This window comes from Bactrocera dorsalis, chromosome 1 (assembly GCF_023373825.1).
Source record: "Bactrocera dorsalis isolate Fly_Bdor chromosome 1, ASM2337382v1, whole genome shotgun sequence".
Lineage (NCBI taxonomy): Eukaryota > Metazoa > Arthropoda > Insecta > Diptera > Tephritidae > Bactrocera > Bactrocera dorsalis.
In genome coordinates this window covers 106,661,024-106,683,499 of record NC_064303.1, presented here as the reverse complement: position 1 = coordinate 106,683,499, position 22,476 = coordinate 106,661,024, and positions in this window count along the sequence as shown.

Below are 22,476 nucleotides of genomic sequence, written 5' to 3'. Positions count from 1 at the left end.
ATAGCTTTAGCTCATAACACAGTCATAACCTTAACGTTAGTTCATGAATTCTTCGGTAGTAATGTGGAGAGTGTGGGAAATATCGTGTTACGGCTTATAAAAATGTATTTATTTTTAACTTTGTTCTCTCAGAGCTAGACAACATTTGAAAATCGACTTTTTCGTCTTTAAAAATCTTTATAAAAAATATTTTCTTTTACTACTTCCACTTTATATCTCCCACCGCCTGAACTTCCGCTTGTCTGTCATTTCTTGACAAGTAACAAAATGTCTTTGCTATAGTTTTTGTTGCTTCATTCTACCGTAATTGTTTAAGTTAAGTTACCTATTTTGTTGACAGTTCTCTCCGCAACCCAATTCAATGTTTTGTCAACTGTTTTTCTTTTATTTTTTTGTTGAAGACAGTTTAAAAATTCCATTTGCTGCTTGTCATAACAGTTCTTCGCTTAGCGTTTTGCTGCATTTGTTTACTTTGCAACGGAAACGGAAATTTGTTAAAAATTGATAGCAGCACTTTTTCCGCTTGTTCTCAAATATTCATGCCACGATGTTTTTCTTTCGCCACCAGCCAAAATTCCGCGTAGCTCCCGATTGTCGTACAGCGAAAGTCACTCATACTGGCACGGAAACCGCGCTCGCGGCCTCAGACCATGCGCTGTCATCCCAACGAAGCGCGTGTCGGGTTTCTTCTGCTTTTTCGCCTACAAGCAGCTGAAGCAGTAAAACACAAACAACAAAATTGATTGAATAAAGTTGTCAAGTTCTGTTTTGTTGTTGTCAACAAACCGTTAGCTAACTAAGGTGCACCGCAGAAAAAAAAACGAAAAATACAAACAACAAAAGCACTGTGAGTACCGCTCCTGCCATCGATACCAAATGTAAATATGTCGCTTGCCAACTAACATGCCGTTGTAACGGCAAATAGCTCTCCGGAGTAACATTCCAAAACGCCTCAAGGTATGCAACGAAACAGCAAATCAACTGTTGGTTCCTTTTATTGCCCAATTGAGGTGCGTTCTATGAATGGCTGCGCGAGTTTTTCACGCAATGTGTTGTGCTGTCTCGAGCTCCAATCGGGTACAGTTGTTGTAGCAGCGAAATCTGTCAACTGTGCCTTGATTGAATGCTCAAACGACCCGCAGCTGCGTAAGTGTTCCTCCGAGCCGCCGGAAAAAATGTGAAAATGTTTGCGAAAAGTTGCACTTTGTTCGCTCGGTTCCATTGGCAATGTGTCATTTCTAGCAAATCTTTTACGTCTACTACTCTTATCGTAGTTTTTTTTTATTTCGCTAGTCTTTACAACTGCTTGCTTTCATTTGTTGCGGCCCGTGCCAAGTTCGAAGTTTTGCAATTTCTCAATTTTACAATTTGGGTAATCAATTACTTTCACTGCTGCTTTGCAAGTTGTTAATTTACCGATATTTATCAAAGTTGTTTGACTTTTCTTTTCACTTCGTTGACAGTTACAAATGTCAGTGCGGAGTATTCGAAGTGGTTGCGAAGATTAGGTGTGCTCTCTTGCAGAGTTTTTACGATTTATTTTCCCCTCTGCTGAAGGAAACACCATTTAGAATTTTTGTTTTATTTAAGTGTGTTTTCTTTTATTCAAAAAAGTAACACAAGTTCTAAAAAAAAATTGAGAAAATGTTTCTGAAATGTATCTGATAAATCAAAAAAAAAAGAACAGTTTGAAACGAACTTGTTTGCTTTTAAGATGTATGTTTTTTAGCTGCAATAACCAGAAATATCTCCTGTTATCAAACAAACAGTTGTCGCGCTCGCGACTTGGCTCCCACGCTACTGTTGACAGTCATAACTTCGAAGTCGTAGATAATTTCGTCTATCTTGGAACCGGTACTAACACCAACAGCAGCGTCAGTTTCGAAATCCAACGCAGAATAACTCTTGCCAACAGATACTACTTCGGACTGAGTAAACAAGACAGAAGTAAGGTCCTCTCTCGAAGAACATTTATGACGGTGACATAGTTAATTAAGAGACAGCGGCTACGCTGGCTAGATCATGTCGTCCAAATGGATAAAAACACTCCAGCTCTGAGAGTATTCGACGCAGTACTTGTACCCCGGGAGAATTGCTCGAGGTCAGTTTACACAGCCGGATTAGTTTTTTGGGGATACAAGCCGTGAACATTGACCGTCGATGTATTGCTGCGAAATGTGATGCAAGGTTCAGGGAAGCTGGCAGCTTAGGGCAGCTAGGTATATGAAGTTGTCGAATAAAAAAACACCGAATTCTCTTTTCCTTTAACACAAAAGCTACTCGTGGATAGAGGATGAGTCGCTGGAAGATTTGCTTTTCAAGAATGAAGCTAAGTAAAGTTAGGATGTGTAGTTTTCAGTAAGGAGCTCTCGGGCACTCTTAGCTTTAAGCTGCCACACCAGTGTTATGTTTTTCAAGCGGAAATGACTGCTATTAAGATGACAGTAGACGTACTGCTACGAAGTTCAGCCTCTTTCATGGAGGTGAGCTGTCACTCGCAGAGCGGCAGTACTAGTACTGAGCGCGCTAACTGTGTACCCAAATCTAGTTAAGGAATGTCTAATCTTACTATAAATAACTTCAAGCTACTTCATCATCAGACTTGATAGGATGCCTAGTTGGCGAAGTCGCTTGCAGCAATAAAGCCGATGAGCCAGCCAGCCGACATTAGTCTCTTCATTATCAGACTCGTTTGGATGCGTGGTATTAGCAGACTCAAAAGAATTTGTGACAGGCTCGAAACGCTTTATCGATTTCTAAGAGTCGTAAGGCCGACGTTCCAAGGTGTCCAAATGACAACACTGTTAGGATCGAACTCTTAACCTGACCTAACCTAACCTATCCTAACCCGACAAAAATTTAACAATTGGGTCAGAGACTACTCACGTATACGAAGATCCAATAGAATTACCATAAATACGAATACAATCTGGATAGTATGGATATTTGTTTCGTATTTGTTTATCCAAAAAACGAACGAAGAAAAAGACAGTGCAAGACAATGCATCCGTCTCACAAGTCAGTGCAAACGTTGGCAAAAATTCAAGAATTGAACTTTGAATCGCTTTCGCGTCCACCGTATTCCCCAGATTTGATATCCAGCGACTATTTACTGTACCTAGATCTCAAAAGAATGCTCGCTGGTAAGAAATTACCGTCGAAAGATGACGTGATCTTTAGACTGTTCATTGGGGGCGTTTTTACGTGGAGGGTCCCAGACCCAGCGCACAACCCTGTAAAGGAGATGTTTCGCCTTCTCACTTTAGCTCGCCCTCAAACGGATGTTCTTTGGCTACCCAGAGGATAATAGGTCAAAGACCGGAAGTCGTGAGCTGCTTGATCCATATGTAAAAGAAAGAGCTCTAGAATAAACAGACAAAAATCAATCAAATAAATACAAAACATATACATACCTACATACTTATGTATAAATAGAAATCACAAAGAAAAAAACGATTTAAAATTTGTGGCCGAGTTTCTTGTTCCTGTTACCCACACACCTACAAACATAATTGTATATATTTAAAACACACTCATTAAGCTATGCGTTAAAGAGAAATAAATAATTGTTGTTGTAGAGGAGCAGAAATGTAACGAACAGCAACAACAAGTACAACAAACGCCGAACCGCAGACAGTTGTACACTGGCGATTACGTGTAATTACAGCTGCAACAGCAGGAAAACTGCAAAAAATTATAATTATTGTTTTTGTTTTTATTTTTATTTTTTTCACATGCATACATACACACACCGTTAAATGAACGCGTTATTTTTAAATGCTTTATGTGCTGTAAGAGCGGCCGCAACGCCGCCGCCGCCAATTCAATGGTCGGCGGCGCTGCACATAAATTTTGCGCTCATTTCCCTTTGACCGAAAAGCCAAAGGATTTATTTGCCACAAGATGCGTAAATATGTTGGTGTAGAGAAATAAATATAAATTTGCAACGGTATTTTTTTGCATTATTGTTTTTGTTTGTATATTAAATTGCAATGATGAGTGCAACAAACAAATAAAAAATTGTAAGGTTTGAGGTTTTTGCAGCTCTCTTCAAATTAAATAAAAAAAAAAAATTCATAAAAACATGAAAAAACCGTTACTTCGGCTGGATCGTAGCTCTAATACCCTTCACAGAAGCATTTCTCATAGCGTAAAGAGGTATAAAAACATATTTTACTTGATTTAGATCGCTCAATTTGTATGGCAGCTATATGCTATAGTGCTCCGATTAAAAAAAATTGGATCAGAGATCATAGGATTGTTTTATACAATAGTTTGTGCCAAATTTCGTTAGGATAGCTCGTCAAACTAAAAAGTTTTTCATACTTGGTTGTGATCGTAGAGTTTGTATGGCAGCTATATGCTATAGTGGTCCGATCAAGAAAATTTTTTCAGATGTCGTAGCATTATTTGAGAAAATAGGCCGTGCTAAATTTTGTGAGGATATCTCGTCAAACTAAAAAGTTTTTCATACAAAGACTTAGTTGTGATCGAACACTTTGTATGACAGCTATAGGCTATAGTAGTCCGATCGAGAAAATTTAATCAGATGTCATAGCATTGTCTTCGAAAATAAGTTCTACCAAATTTCGTGAAGATATCTCGTTAAATGAAAAAGCTTGCCATACAAGCACTTGATTTCGATGGTTCAGTTTGTATGACAGCTATATGCTATAATTGTTCGATATCGACGGTTGCGACAAATGAGATGCTTCTTGAAGAGAAATTAATGTATACAAAATTTTAAAACAATATCTCAACAACTGAAGGACTAGTTCGCGTTTATATAGATAGACGGACCTGGCTAATACGACGATGTTCTATAAAGTTTTTTCGTATTTCTAATCAAACTTCAACCTTTTTTTTTTATTTATAAAGAGCTTTAATGAACCAATATAATATAATAAAAATGATATTGACAAAATACGAAAAGACTTTTTCGACTACCCAGCATTTTATCGAGTCACTGGCATTTCATATTGGCAATCTTAATATACCCCGTTAAGGGTATAAAAATATACATTTTATAATTATGCACTAGTAAAAAAAATATAAAGAGTAATAAACAATTTAAATATAAGTTCAAAAAATATTCGAATGAGTGAAAATAAATATTAACCAAAAAAGTAATTGCAAAAATATGTTACAAATACACGAAAATTCGCAAAAATATGCAATATTTCAGTGAATAATAAATTTTAATTAAAGGTAGTAGATTTTACGCCTGTTTGCGCAGTGCAAACACAGCTTCATTGATTTTTTTGGCTTACGACAACTGTACTTCTGCATACACATACACAAATCCGGTATTAATTTCTCCTACGCATGACACACACACTCATGTATTTATTTAAATGTACCTTCTTATATATATGTATATACATACATTGAAACTGATTCTGCCTTCTACTTCTTTGGCTCAGTTAATAAGGTTGCCATGACTGTTTTTAAGCCTATCCTGCTAAGCATATCCTGTTCCTCATTTAATGGGCGAGCATTCTGCTCCTTTCAAGTAAAATTAATACAATGCTTAGATTTGCATTTGTAGGCAATTTTAATTACAGCCTGTTAATTTTGTATGAAGCAACTTGTGTACCTTAATTTAGATGCCTAGATATGCATTACATATATATATAGTATATATATGTATATCGTTATTTATAGACAGTTAGGTATTTTGCAATTTCTGTCATATTGATTTTCACCCATTGTATTGTATTGTAAAGCCGATTAAATTCATTTTAACCGCATGGCAGTCATTAACCAATTACAGGGTGATTCAAATAGAAATATATTTTTGACAATATGTAAAGCTATGTTCAGCGTAAGAATAACTGCCAAAGTAACATCTAAGTTTCGAGAAAAGTTTCAAACTTCAAGACAATCGGAAAATTCTTCTCGTTGATTGAAAAAAAAGAAAGTCAAATAATTGAAGTTTCGCTAAAGCAGGAAATGCTCAGATGAAGCTAGTATCCTATCATTCACTGCTAAAGACTAAAGAACTGATAAGAAGCATGCATTAGCTTCTTTGTAGAATATAGTCGGACGATCCACAAAAAGGGAGGCCCCACAATCTGCGCCAACTAACGTGGGATAAGCCTCTTCAGCATCGCATATAAGGTTCTATCGAGCGTGTTGTGTGAAAGATTAAATCTCACCATCAACAAACTGATTGGACCTTATCAGTATGGCTTCAAGCAACTGACCAGATATTTACCATACAGGAAATCTTGAAAAAAGCCTGTGAAAAAAGGATCGACACACCCGATCTCTATGGATAGATCAAATTGGCAGCCAATTCTATTGAGCTAAAAATTGTCTCTCTTTTAACTGACCATCTCTATATTTGATAGCAGTAAATCAATTGAAATAAATTTTATAAAACTAACCTCACACCTGAATGAAAACCATATGAAAAAAACCAGAAAGTTTAGCGCAATCCTCAAGAACGCTTAACGGAGTCAGTGAGTCTTTTGGTTGTAGTCTTCGCTAAAGGTAAACAACAAAGGTTATTGATCTCGAAAATAGTTTATAGAATAGGTAAAAAAAAGGAAAATGGCTATTGTAAACAAACGAGTCATTGATCTCACCAAAAGTCCTTGACCTCAGAGGTTGTGAGCCTCACTAACTGCTAAAAAAAAGGTTCGCTGACCTCTAAAATGGTTGTAGATCTCGCTTAATGTAAACAAACGAGTAATAGACCTCACCAAATGTCATTGCCCTCGCCAAAGGTTCTTAAACTCAGAGGTTGTGCACCTAGCTAAATGAAAACAAAAGGGTTGCAAACCTCAAAACTGCTTATTGGCAACGCTAAATGGAAACAAAGGGGTCATCGACCTCACTAAAGGTCATCAACCTCGGTTTGTTGACCTTACTGCAGGTAAAGAAAAGTGTAATGGGCTTCAGACAGGATTAATCCTCCCTACAATTTTTCAAGACCCTTGAACCGTACAATATGCTTAATAAGTCTTAGCTCCACAACGATATTTTCAAAATCACATATATTTTAACTGAGATCAATAACCAAATCGGTTATCAAGGTTAACCGGAAACCGTCGAGGTCGATGGGGTCTCCATCTTATCATCACTATTTTTTTCCTGGAATTTTTTTGGTAACGGGTAAGATAGATTATATACTTTTAGATTTCTTCCCACCACATTCAAAAAACTGCTTGTATCCAATCGCAATTCTTTAAAAATCCACTTTAATTTCCGCAAAAAATATTTGCATACTTTGGTACACATTTTCTTTGCTCTACTCCAGTGCCTTTATTGTTGTTGGCATTTGCATATTGCGTTGATAAGAAAAAACGCCAATGCATACAAAGTAAGGAAGCGCCTGCACGCTTCATCTGTGGCAAGGACACTAACCGACTTTCACACACACATATATACATACATACATACGTAAAGAACCTTTATGAATAGCGTACAAAAATGTTGTATATATTTGTGCTTATGTATGCGTAAAAGTAAGCCACAAGCACAGTTATTGCTGCAAAAGCCGATCTGCAGTTGCCCTTTTAACCGCCAAAACGCTTAAAAGCTTAGAAAAATTTATACGAAAGTTGAATGATTTATCTAACTTCTGACTCGTTATCGTTTTGTCATAAATTTCTCAACTGACCTCTTTTGTTTGCAATGCAAAGAGCTGCTTTCAGGGATTATGCGGCGGAATATTTTTAAAGTCAAATGTGGGAAGCGGGAAGGGTTATAAGAATTAATGGAAAAAAAGAAAAAAAAATTTAAAGGAGCAAATATTTTTTGGGGTTTCTGAAAAGTAAATAACTGTTAAAAATAGTTATGAATATAAATATTTAGCTAAATAAAAATTTTATTTATAGCAAAATTATTTAAATTAATTAAAAATAAAAGTAATTTTAATAATAAATTAAAGTAAAAATAATTAGAAAAAAAAATTAAAAAATTACAAATAATTAAATTTTAAAAAATATAATTAAATTCAAATTAAAAATAAAAATAAAATTATAATTAATTTTATAAAATTAAAATAATAAATAAAATTAATTTAATTAAAATTAATAAAATTAAAATTAAAAAATTAAAAATAAAATAAATTAAAATTATATTAAAAATTAAAAACTAAAAAAATTATGTATTAAATTAATATAAATAAAATTAAAATAAAATTATAATTAAAATAAAAAAAATTAATTATAAATAAAAAAAATTAAAAATAAATTAAAAATTATTATATATTAAAATAATTAAAATTAAAAAATTAAAATTAAATTAATTTAAAATTAATTAAAATTATAATTTAAATTGAAATTGAATTAAAATTATAATTAAATTAATTAAAATAAAAAATTTAAAAAAAATTAAAATTAAAATAAAATAAATAAATAATTAAAAAAAAATTAATTTAAAATTAAAATAATTAAAATTAAAATTGAAAATAATTAAAATTAAAATTAAATTAAAAAATAATAATTAATTAAAATTTAAAATTAAAATAAAATTAAAAAAAATGTTAAAAATTAAAAAAATTAAAATTAAAAATAATTTAAAATTAAAAAAAAAATTGAAAAATTAAATTTAAAATTATAATTAAAATTAAATTAAAAATTTTAAAAATTTTAAAATTAAATTTAATTAAAAAAAATTGCTATTAAATTAAATTTAAATTAAAAATTAAAATTATAACTGAAATTAAAAATGAAATTGATAATATAAATTAAAAAAAATCAAGTAAAATTAAAATTATTAAATTAAAATTAAAACATTTAATAAAATTAAAATTAAAAAAAAAATAAAATTAAAAAATTAAAATTAAAAAAAATAAAATTAAAATAAAAAAAAATAAAATTAAAATTTAATTAAAATTTTAAAATTAAAATTAAAAAATTATATTAAATAAAAAAAAATTAAATTAAAATAAATTAAAATTAAATTTTAAAATTAAAATTAAGATTATAATTATAATTATAATTAAATTTAAAACTGTAATTAAAGTTTAAATTGAAATTTAAATTTAAATAATTAAAAACTAAAAATTTTAATTAAAATTCAGCACTAAACTCAAAAAAAAACCTTTAAACTGGTTTCAAAAATATATTTTAATTTTAAATTAAAGGGTTCTTTTAATTCAATTAAAAAGAAAGTAAATAAATATTTCAAAAAGAGTTACCAACTTGCCAAAAAACGCTGTAAATATAGTTTTTGCAATGCAAATATGCAATTGAGTCCCTCTAAAAACCAAACTCCAGCAAATAACTCTGCTTTTAACGGTACTCTTTTGCAACATTTATGTGCAAAAAATGCTTATTTGACTTAAAATTGCAAACTAAAACGTAACCGGGTAGCTTATCCAAGGGATTTACCTGTTAAATTTACTATTCCCACAAAGGATACGTCACACAGCCAAAAAAGTATGCGAATTCACACAAAACAAAAGTGTTTTGCATGCAAAGGACACTGCAAGTGCTGACACATACACATACTTGCAAATAAATGTGTACATATGTGTACGTGTGCGTAATAGCTGTGTATTTGAGCATATTTAAGTTAGTGCAATTGGACGTGAGCTCTATACTATAACTAGCAAAGCTATTCCTTTTTCCACAGACATTTCCATATATAAGTATATAGTTATATCCCTCCATCTCTATTTAAGTTACTAAAAATAGCGCACACCTGCGCGACCGCCTAAACTCTGCATCGGCTCGCGTAACTGGGTAACCAAAAGTCAGTCAGACACACACACATGCAGACGCAGCAGCAAAGGGCGTATAACTACAGTGAATTCATTTGTGGAACGTGACTTTAAATACTAATTCGCTGCTATGCGTGAATAAACTTAGTTCTGTGAATGTGGTCGTATACAAGTATATGTGCGAAGTAATGCAAACTTACATAAATACACAAATATAAGCATATATCTCCAAAGGGGTGTTTCAAAAAGTAAACAACTTTTGAAAAAAGTGTAGAAAGTATGAATTTTTAAAATCAAAAGTGTTGCCACAGATTTTCAGTTTATTTTAAAATTCCCAAAGCTTTCCAATATTTGTTAAAATTGGCAATTTCTGAGAATAGGCGAAATCTATCGAAAGTAAGTCCCTCAGAAGCCTTTCATATCCTCAAAAGAGGCAATGTTTTGCTATATCACTCCATTTCTCAGATAATTTTAGTAAAAAAATAAATTACTTGAGCAAAAATCTCATAGGACGGAAAATTTCATAGATTTTTTAAATTCATCTTTGATTTTCTCGGTTTTTTATACAAATTGCCAAATAAAAATAGGGTTCTGATAAAAACTTTTCCAAAGCAATCAGCAATGGCTGATCTAGAGATAGCACTTGGACTACTTTATCCAATATTTTGTGAAGACACATAAATATAACTAATGTATTCGATCTTATGAGTCAACAAAGCGCCTTGTGCTCAATACAAAATTTGCTCAGGCGTCTAATTTCTATTCTCACCAGTTCGGTTGGATATCTGGAAGAGTGAGATCCTAAGTATTCAAGCTTAAGTAATGTTTCCACCTCATCTTCTTCTATACAGTTTCTGCAGATGACATCCGATAAAATTTTGAGCACCATAGCATTGTCGCCAATAGAGGAATGCTCTGTTAGAATCTCCACAATTAAGGAGAGGTTAACCTTATTGAGAGCAAAGAGCTCACTTGATCACTTGCGACTGATCTTCGGTTAGTAAACCGTTGCTAGCCAAGCTCCCTAGCAACCCTGCTATCCAGTATAGTAGAACACATGCGGAGCAGAGAGCACCAACCCGTTCCTATTCCACTGAAAGGCTAGCTATCCTTTCCTTGCCAGCTCATCAGCTTTACAGTTAACGGTAACTGGCATCCAGACTAGTCCTATTAGAAAATGACTCGATGGCATAGCTAAAGAGATTAAGAGAAAAATAGCCAACCCTGAGAACACTAAAAGAATGAGTAATTTGTAATCCAGAGTGCACTTAGTATAATTTTCATAGATAGCCACTCCAATTTAAGCGATTTTGGTCCAGCGCTGTCTGCATCGCTAAATTGCAGAACTAACTTGTATAATGGTTAGTCCACATCCATTATCTGAAAAGAAACTGAATTGACTTTATACATGATAAGATACGATTTTTGAGAATTGCTATGAAGGATAACTATTTGTTTAATATAAAAAATGGGAATCGAAAGAGAAAAAATGCGAGCTCGACATCCCGTTTGTCATAATTGCCTTAACAATCTGTAAAATCTGTAAAATCTAAAAATAATTTGAAAACTTTGGTCTTTGGACTGAAGTTCAACTTTCATTACCATAAATTTTGAAGAACTTTACATTTGTACTATAAGTAATATAGATTTTGTGTGCTTTCTGCAATTCTGGATCTTAATTTTCAATCATGAACGAGGAGTTCTTTGAATTTCAAATGAGAAAAATTTCGGAAACACCTTTACTGTTAGCACTATCGTCTTTTCTGAATGATCTTCTTCAAGTTTTTAGTGCTACTCCACTTAAAATATTGCTTATGGCTTGACTTAGGAAAATATAAATATAAATAAAACTCAAAGTTATTTTCGGCTGCCTTCGTTTCCTTTGAAGCCCACCCTGGTCTCTCAGTAGTCTCTCAATAATCACATCACATAATCATATGCGAGATTTGGATCCTTTAAAGTACTGCTACTTTGCTACTCACTCTATATGTATATACTCTTCATCAAACAATTATATTTTATAAAACTTAACCATAAATATGCCCGAAACTCATTTACTTTTCGTTGCACCCCTGTACATAAAGGTACAACTTTGTTTACTTTTCCGGTAACTTTTCAGTTTTAATTTCTACACCGTCTAAATGCGCTCTGACTCGACGCTGTGTTGGTGGTCACCATTTGCATTTACCTCCGCTCGCATGTGCAACCATCGGTGGCGCGACTGGACCTAACTAAAAACATTCGGTAACTCCCGGTTTACATAAACAAAAGCGGAAAAAAGAAGAGTAATATTTTCAAAGTAATTAAAGCGCGCTGAGAAGAGCTTAAAAACAAGGATATAGAACGTTGAGTCGTATCTCTTACAAAGATTCACAGAGAATGCTTAAAAGCAGAGGAAATTAACGCGTAAATATTGCAAAGAAGCGAATTTACATTTCAGCTAGTGGAACATTAACAACTTTAAAAGGTGTAAAAAACACAGACAAACAGATAGTTGCATCAAAAGTACTGTGGATATGGCTGTAACATATTTTTTATTTTGGGTTACAGAAATTTTTTTTGAGTAAGGGAAGTACATAATCTGAGTAATTATTTTGACATTCAAATGTAGATCTTTCACTAATGCAATGCTTCCAACAACAAATCTGGAACGCAGATGGAGTTTCTAGATGAAGTGAATGTAGAGTGAATTTTCGAAACAACAAGTCTTTGTCATATATAGTAAATATAATTTAACTTTCCAGCTTGAAAGCTATAAACTTCAATGGTGACTCGATAGATTCTACATAGACATAAAAAAATAAAATTTTCCGCAAATTAGCATCCCAAGCTTAACATAAAAATGGAAATATATTTCTCAACATAGTCTCCATTTATACCGATACGCTTTACCTAATGATTCTTCAACATTTTACTATGTTTTGTGGAAGTCTATCCGTAGGCCTCCATAACGCCTTCAATCTCCTTTTTCGACTCAAATTTCCGGAAGTCTTCAAAGTAGGATCCCATAACGGCCCTGATCTTCTTTTCCAACTCAAGTTTCTGCTTAATTTATTTCAAGTTTGCCGCAAGAAGTAGTTCGTATATTTTTTTAACCCATTTAGTCGTGGCGGTCTCGGTAGTGTGAGCCGGTGCTTGTTATATTGGAAAAGTTCTCTTTTATTAAAAGTGACCGTTTTACTGCAGTTCGTCATCAAAGCGGCCTATGAATTCGGCAAAATAGAGCCCTGTTAGTGTTTTCTCCTACTCTAGTCTATCTATCTTCTCTAGCGGATTTAGGTATTATATTGTGAATCCTAGAAAGCAGAAATCGAAAGGTTAAACCAATTCCGGCCAATGAAACAGTATTCACTTTTTTCGGAGCAGTTCCATCAGGTGAAGCCCGCTGTTTCGACTATATCTTTTTATTCAATGGGCCAGTCTTAACCTCTTTCATCGGGTGAACTTTTTCGTCTGTTCTTTGATCTTTGGAACCTAGGGATCTATTTTCACCTTTTTCGGAGCAGGACCGGCCGGTGAAAATAACTATTTCGACTGTCTCTTGATCTCTGCTGAACATCACTTTTCCGGCCGATGGAACAGTCTTCTCCTTCTTCCGAGCAGGACCATTGGGTGAACTGTTACGTCTGTTTCTTGATATTTAGACAGAATCCGGTGGTGGTTTCTTGCTCTCTGTTAGACATTACCTTTCTGGAAATTGGGACAGTCTTCGCCTTCTGCCGAGCAGGACCGCCGACTGAACTGTTCCGTCTGTTCCAAACATCACCTTACCGTCCAAAGAAACAATCTTCATCTTCTTCAGAGCAAAATTGGCCCATAAAGTCCACTGTTGCGTCAATTTTTTATTTCTAGTTTGAGCCAATTACTAATTTATTCCTCATCGGTCACGAAACGAAGTGGAAACCTCTCCGGATTTCGCCTAAACAGTGTCAAATACTGGAGTGAAGTGATCTCCAGGCTGCGTTTATCGTTCGAATTGTCGTTTTTCTCGGCGGCTTTCTGACTAGTGAGATTTTAGCCCGCAAATTCTAGTTGGCAACCTGTATTCTTTCCTTCCTGCCTACTTTTATGCCTACACATGTAGTGAAGACGGAATCCACATCAAGCAAAACGCGCTGACAGGCACTAAGTATAAATGTCAAACAACGTTTTAGCCGCTTAACATGAATTTGTGATTTAAATGCCCAAAAGGATTTGGCATCGCACGCATCAATGTAACGGCAATCAAGGATTTGCACATACACACTCATACATACAAACAGACATGAAAGCGACAGATGGAAGCTATGAAATTTAGCTATAGGAATCCACATACAAATATGCGTGTATGTTAGTAAATATGTGGGTATGTATGTGTGCGTGTTGCTAAGTATGTGTGTGCCTCGATATATGCGCGTGTGTGGGAGCCGTCAGTTAGCGTCTGCGAAATACAAGGATTTGATGATGTCGCTGCTTTCAATGATAAACAAAACCAGATGATAGCCTATTATTTCGTGGGACTCACTTGGCGGGCGCCCATGTACGTATGAATGTTTGTGAATATGTGTGTATGTGTAAGTTTGCCTGTTGAATTGATTGTAAGCATAGCATTAGGACATTTGAAACGGCCCATTTGTTGTGTACGCTTTGAATTGATTTCGAAACACATTTGCCATTCACCACGATTTGGAGGTAAACATACAAACTTACACACGTACATTAGATGAGCAAGCCAACAAATACATATGTATATACATACATATGTACATATGCGCAAACACTTCGTGTATGCAGATTGCTTCTCAATGTAGCTCCAATGGACTTTCGAACGCTTTGACTTGACAGCAGCTACAAGCGTGCTATACACCAAAGAGGTGGGTGCATAAATATATGTGTGTGAGTAAAAAGACCGAAATGACTTTCTCTATACAGATGCATACCCTTTAGGAAACTGCAGTGATTGGGTTATGAAAACATTGTTTATTCAAATTTAGTATACTATACTTAGCTAATCCCACATCTGATTAGAAATTAAAAAAAATGTAACTGGTCCATTGTGAACTAGTTAGTGACTAGATATGTAAAAAAAAAATTTAAGTATAGCTGATAAAATTACCTAAATTTTCACCTGGTTGGAAATTTGAAAAAAATAATTCAAACTAGTCCATTGCGAACTAGTTGGTAACTAGTTATGAAAAAAAATTAAGTATAGCTCAACAAAGTATTACCTAAAACTCCATCTGAATAGAAATATAAAAAAATCAAATGGATCCATTTCGAACTAGTTGGTAACTAGTTGTGCCAAAATTAGTCCAAATATGGCTCATGAAAATATTACCTAATCTACCACTTGTTTAAAAATTTTCAACAATATTCTAAGTGAGCCATTGTGAAGTAGTTAGTAACTAGTTGTACAAAAAAAAGAAATATAGCTCAAAAAACTATTTTTTTTAGACATGAAGATTTAAACAAAACTCGTTTCGGCATCCGGCATCTATTCGTCTTTTAGAAATTTCCTGAGACCAAAATATATTTTTTTTAATTCCTACAGGGTATGTAAACCGTTACATTCCTACGTAGTATGCACATTTAAGAAACGCCTCAGCATTGAGTTGTCATTACGTTGACAAGATGATAAATGTTAGCGATTGTTTAGCGGCCGCATCAGCTGAATCACGCGAGAGAGCGGGAGAGAGTCGAGACAGGTGGCAAGTATTGGAGCGGGCCAATAGCATTTTAAGCCAACAACATTAGCATACATATATGTACTTAGTAATTCATACAAATCGCCTAAATCAATCGTATGCCAGTCTATCTTGTCTGTCGCTGTTGTCCTTGCGCCGCTTTGACTTTAACGAAAGCTAATGGCGGGCATGCCGGGCAGACGACTAACAGCTGGTCGAACAAATGATACGCTAACAAGCATATTGGTGTGTGTAGAAATCCACATGTAAAGTATGTGATGTATATAGATTTATATGGATGTATGAATGTTTGTCTGTATGTATGTATGTATGTATTTATGGTAGATGACATTCCTGTACTCCTGATTGCCCGTATTTGATTGAATGAATGGGCGTTTTCGGTGTTGATTGTACCATTTTGGATTTGGGGAATCCATTAAATAGGGCGCCAACAATGAATGTAACTGTCTAACAACCGTGAATTGACAAGTTTAGTATCTTCATCTTTCTCTACCTTTACAATCTCAAAGTTATATACATATATATACACACATCCACGCATAAATACAAGTGTTAATCTAATCAGACTTTTGTGGTTAGTAGTAGACTGCAAATTTTGTTTCACTTATGGATTGCTTTGTTGTTGCTTTTGATTATTACTTTAGTTGGCAGTTCGGCCACTGATAAGTTAAGCTCTGCTGTATATAGTATATTAAATTGTGGTATTGAGGCCGAAATTGCTGAATGTTTATGAATTTAGTTGTTTGTTATACAAACATTAGTGCATAAGCAATACCCCTTTTTGATAAGCCGATAATGCATGTCTGATTACATTTGCTATGCACTTTGACCTTCAAATATCTACATAATTACCGACGCAAGTCAAAAGCTGCGAGTTAATCAAGTTTTAACGGGGATGAGAATTAGAGAAGCTGTCTGTATGTAATGATAAAGCTTTAAAATTATTAGATTATATTTGAGAGACAAGGATATTTGCCGAATTTCAGATCAATATCTCAAATACTGAGGGAATGGTTCTCGTATAAACAATTAGATAGACAGAAATGGCTAAATGAACTCAGCTCGTCAGGGAGATCGCTTACATATATACATACTTACATACTTTATGAGATCTCCACCTTAACGCTCTTGTGGCTAAAAGGAGTCTTAGATAACATTAGAAAGAAATCAATTTGAAAACAAGTAAGGACGGTCTAAGTACGAGTATGATCGAACATTTCAAGGATCGTAGCTTCATTCTTGTTAGTAATATAGGGTCTAGGACAAGTTTTTACCCATTTTTATACATTCTAAGCACAAATATGTATTCGTTATTAGAAAAACACGCTCTCTCAATTTTATTAATTTTATCCCCCGGAAGTTCGAAAAACTTTATATTAGTTATATGGAGCTTTCGACTCAATATTCCCTTCAATTGACTCGATGCAACCTATTTTTAAGACATATGCCTGGTACTATTATCAGGAAAGGATTCTCACGTAAATTCAATTATATATCTGACACTCTGACCTGAAAGGGAGAGCGGTGCCATAGACATTGTCCAATTTCGACTCCGGCACCTGTAGGAACCGACACCTCTTAGGGGTAAAATTTCATTGACACTCCTAACTCGAGAAAGTTCTAAGCATACTAAACCTAAGCGTTATCTCTCTGTTATCATACAAGTATACTATTGAATAATTTTAATAATATTCCTCCATTATTCTTCTTAATTGAACTCTCTGTATCGGCTTAAGCCATTTTTATTCAACCACAGATGCTTCATTATAATTAGAAATTAATCACATCAAAGTAAAACTGATTTTTCTTAATAACTATTTACACAATTCGATCATTTACAGCTACAGGCATAAATGTGGGGAAGTGAGCGCACCAAAGTGAAATGTGGCGCTCAAAGAGTGGCGAGTCAGTACGTCAATCAGCGCAACCAAAGCATTTCGAAATAATGTGGTTAACGAAAATACCTATAAAAACAGCCACAACAACAACAATAACAACAACAACTGCATAAATAAAATCCCGGAATCGCCGTTAAGTTTGCAGTTATCTATAAAGCGAATAACCACTGAACTGTTTGAAGTGTGGCGGTAAGTACACAATTATTTATGTATGAACCGATTTTCCTACCCTTGAGTACGTAAATAAAGTTAGTGGGAGAGCACAGTGAGGGGGTTGTGCAGGTTGAATTTTTAATTACCTGAATATGAAAGTTAAAAGGCAATTGAGTATAAGCGCAGTGAGACTAGCTAATGAAAGCCAAGGGAATTCTGATTGCGTTAAATAAATGTTAATAACGGGAGTTATTTACGTACAAACATACATATATTTAAATATATACGAGTATGTACATACATACATTCTTCTTTTCCAAGTATTCGAGTTATATAAAATCTGACTTATAAATTTAACATTTTCGAAAACAAATATTTATAATATAAAACAAAAGCTGAAAATTGTTGCTGATCCACAAAGCCATGTCGGCTTTGCAATGCTCTCTTGACACTTGACAATTGATTAAGAAATCAGAACTGATTTTAGCTGAGAGACCAGTGATACAACTTTGATTCGAAATGTAGCCAAGTCCTTCTCCATCTGGTCTTTCCAACGGAGTGGATGTCTTCCTCTTGAGTACTCTTAGAGCTGGAGTGTTTTCATTCATTTGGACGACATGACCTATCTATACTATTTAGTATAGCGAAAGAGCTAGATGGGTATTAAATGTATTAGGAAGTTAAGGCAAAAATTACTCCGCCATTATTAAATGGTGTCAGACTAGTAATAGCAGATAAGACAATCTATTGGAACTAATTTTAGACAGGAAGCTGCAGCTTACATTTTTAAAATAATGGTGAGGCCCATTGAGAACACCTCGGATAGCTCAGTAGCTCTACACAGCAGTTGTATGAGTGATGAGTTGATTATGACGTACGATATGCTGGAATGGTGGACAATAACGGAAAATAAATACGCGGTTACACTTATAGAAACACAAAGAGCAAGCAGTATTTGCATCAGTGGAACTCTCACAACAACGCCACCGAAATCAATTTTTAGACTGAGGAAATTCTCCCTATTAGTCGACAGTAACAATGTGCTTTCTATGATAATGAAACAGTTTCCGTTTCTTCCAAGTATTACGGATTTTCGAGATCCTATAGACTTGAATCTAAATTCGGTTCCCAATATTGCCTGCCTTTCCAAAGAAGAGTAGAAAAGAGGCAAGGTAAACGAGGCAGAGGCGATAAGCATCTATACACTTGGCTCCAAGGTACATAACCAAGTGGAAAGTGGGGTATTTTATGTGAAACTAGATATCAAAGAAAGTCTTCTTATTCTGACAAGAAGTGTGCTCACATCAGGAAATGTATTTATATACAGAAAGCCAGGCTTTGAGATCATTAAAGTCACTTAGGGTTTCGTCAAAAGTAAAATAATGTCTTCAACTCTTAATGGATCTAACAACCTATTTTACGATAAACCTTCAATGGGTTTCAGAACGTAGTGGTATCGGAACTGTGTAGAAAATGACCTAGCTAGAACACACACCACCCTACAATCAGGAAAAGAGGCCTGTGGCTACTTACAGATATGTAAACGACAAACATATTATAAACATAGTCTAGTCTTGGTGGTCTTTATCAGAAGCACGGGGTAGTCCAGAGAAGCCAATAAAGAAATGGGACTTTAGGCTCAGTGATATCACAATAGCCCTACTAAAGGCCTAATTGTTTCATTAAACAGCCAGGTGAGCATAGATAAATCGATTCAGCTCATCAGGATCTTCATTTATATATATGAATATACTATATATGTATATATGCATACATATGTATATATTTTATAGGTTGTCCGACATTTCCATATTTCCTTCTTGGTATTACAAACTTCATGGCTAACATAATATACACGGTTCAGGGTATGAAAATAATTGCAATAAGGGTGCAATTATTGGTCTAAAAAAACTCCGCTGGCCTGTCTATAATAACAACAAACCGTTGCAATGTTTTCGCAGATGTCTGAGTTCACAGATTTAATGATGTTTTTCTTGTTATTGTTATTGTTTTGCTACTTTTTTCATTAATATTACGCAATGTTATGCGAAAACATTGTTGTTGTTACCGCAAAAGGTAAACCTTTGCAAGGTAGTGGGAAGGAGTTATCCAAATAAGCCGACATATTATGTATATATATACATACAAACATATATGTATGTATTTATATGTGTTATTGTTGGCACGAATTTGTTAACCAATTGAAACGTTAAACAAAACACATTTATAATGTAAACAAACCCCAATTCAGCTCACTGCTTCTTCGGTTCGAATAAAGTTTTTTTTCTCTTTTTTTGTTTTTGTTTTGCTGTATTTATTTGCTTACTCTCGGCTAGACCGATATTTGCAAAAAAAAACATAAAAAGCCCACCAGATAGCGGGGGAGAGTGCACAGCTTGTACTGATAAGCCGAACGCCTCCAGCGAAGCGTGCTGAAAAGGGTGATTTTTTCAATTGAACAAATATTTCGAATATGTTTACAATGAGAGCTTCGGTCGACAACATTGATTAGCGCAATTCGTGTTAAGGTGAAGACGATGGCACGTGTTGTTCTGCACCGAAAAGATTGCTGGTGAACTCAAATTCAATTGTTCAGTCAAGGTCAGAGAAGTGAGATAACTATAAATCCAAATTGTGAGCCTTAACATTGCGAGTTACCTTAGGGGATTCCCTTAAAATATTTGGAATGCGGAATAGATGTGTATGTATTTAAGAAGTACATAAAAATTTAAACTATGCGAATGTCTTCCTTAACCTCCAAAGCGCCCTAAAGTATCACTTCTTTTTCGGTTCGAGCAAAACTCTATGATGCAGCTGAAATCAGAATAAATTCAAACAATCAGCATTTTTCTGCTACCTGAGTCTCAAGATACCATAGACCGTATTTCCCTTGAATATTTGGTCGTGGTGAGAAAGTTTGTTACAGAATATATAATTCTGTAATTGAAATCTTTTTCAGTTCACCAATCGATAATACCAAATTACAGCCTGTATTTCTTTACTTCATCAAAGACTGAATGAATTACCCTCTAATGTATTTCATAATCTGATAACAAACTGTTTGGATTGCAATATCCGCTGAGATGCGACCTTCTCTTGATTGATCTTATAAGCTACCCTGAGCAACCACTTATAATACCGAAAGAAGCACCAAGTACTAGAAATCGTTCAACAATTTAAGAGGACCCTTAAAAGTTAGGTAAGGTCCGATAGATCAATTTTGGTCCTTTGTCGATACCGTTCCACCAGGACTCTTTATTGATTGATCTTAGAACTTGCTCTGAATAACCACTTATAATACCGAAAGGAACACCGAGTACTAGAAATCGTTCGAAAGTTTAGTAGGATCCTTAAAAGTTAGGGAAGGTTAGTCTGGTAGACAAGTTTTGGTCCTTTCCGATACCAGATGCTGTTCTATTACGAAGTCCATGAGGTGTAGTCATCCTTTCGGATGCCTGTGCTTAAGACTGCGGCCTCACTTACGATACCTCTCCCAGTATCTCATACCGTGGGACCCCCAAGTGCTTAAAGCGTAGGTTTTCCAATGCGAGACACATGTACAAGAGATGCTCTATTATTCCTCTGTGGCCTTGCTCTTGGCATTTCCTGCAATCTTCTCAATTCGCCACCAGACTGTGACCAGTGTGTATTCCAATCATGTTTCTACAGTCCCTTGCATCGACTGCCTGTAGGAACTTTGCATATTTCCGATTCACCGTTTTACACATGACTTTCCAGTTTTTCACCCAGGTGAATCGTTCCATCGCGTTTTGATTTTTCATGTCATGCTCCTGTCCAGATCGTCGTATAGGCAATGCATGAGTTTTCCAACGTTAATCACGTTTCCGGGTGACAGTCATATAACACTCTTAGCAATTTCGTCCACTCTCTTTGCCATCGATGTATTTATAACCTTCCAACTAGTAGAAGTGAAATTGCTTGGTTGGTAGCACTTTGCACTGCTCCTCTATTCCCCCAAGACACTTTTGGAGGATATGCCAGACGAGGTCAAAGTATTAATTGCTGCTTGGCTGTTCACATAGATGTTAACTATGAAGTTGTCTGTTGAAGTATTAGAAACTTGCTCCGTGGCTTTCACAATGGCAGAGTCCTCTCTCTGCTCAAAATATACTGCCGTGATCCGGCAGCTTAAAAACCTGCTTTGTGTTTAACTATAAACAGTATATCCCCGCAGAAACTTCGTCCTATATTTTAGAGTCTTATGTAGTATGGTAGGACCTTAAAAAAGTATCAGAAATATAGTTTAGCTTCTATAATGAGGGAAGGCACTGTGTAGCAACAGATATTCAATCTCTCACTTAATTGTTTAGTAAAAGCTGTACGGAGCAAACACCGATAAAGCCGGAATACTTATCGAAAGTATAATATTTGTTAGAAAATTTTGTGAGAAGCCCCAGAAACTGTTTAAGAAAACCAGGTTAGGTTCCTTAAAGATTGAGAAAAGAGTTCTGTAATTGATTTTCTGAAGAGCTTATGCTAGAAGCAAAACTGTCTTTAATGTCCCTAGCTATTCATATATGTAAATAAGATATCAATTAGATCTCTAGCCGAAAAAAGTGGGACTTGGTTTCGAAAAGCTAAATAGAACCAAAAGTTGCATTGATAAACTCAAACTCTGGTTAGAGCTCTGAGAGTTTGAGGCTCTAAAGTAAGTTTTCAAATTTTGGACTCCAAATAATTGAGACTATGCTATAGAGTTTAGGGTTTAATAGTCTAGCTACCCCGGATTTTTTTTATATAATAACAGGTACCGTTGTACTATTATGCTCCCTTAGGAAGTGATGGGTTCTACAAATTCTTCGATGCTTGCTGATTTTTTGGAAAGCTTTTTTCATAGTGATCCGGCATTCGGACGTAAAAATTTGACGGCTCAAGTCGAGTATTTTTATCTTTTAATAAGGTTCCTTTCCAAAAAATGTAATCTTCCACTCGTCCAACGGTACCCAACAACACAAGTTACTGAGACTCACTGAGAGGGTTAATAACTATGAACTATGTGCACTAAATCACGTCGCCAGAACATGGTTCGGGAAAAAAACTTCTT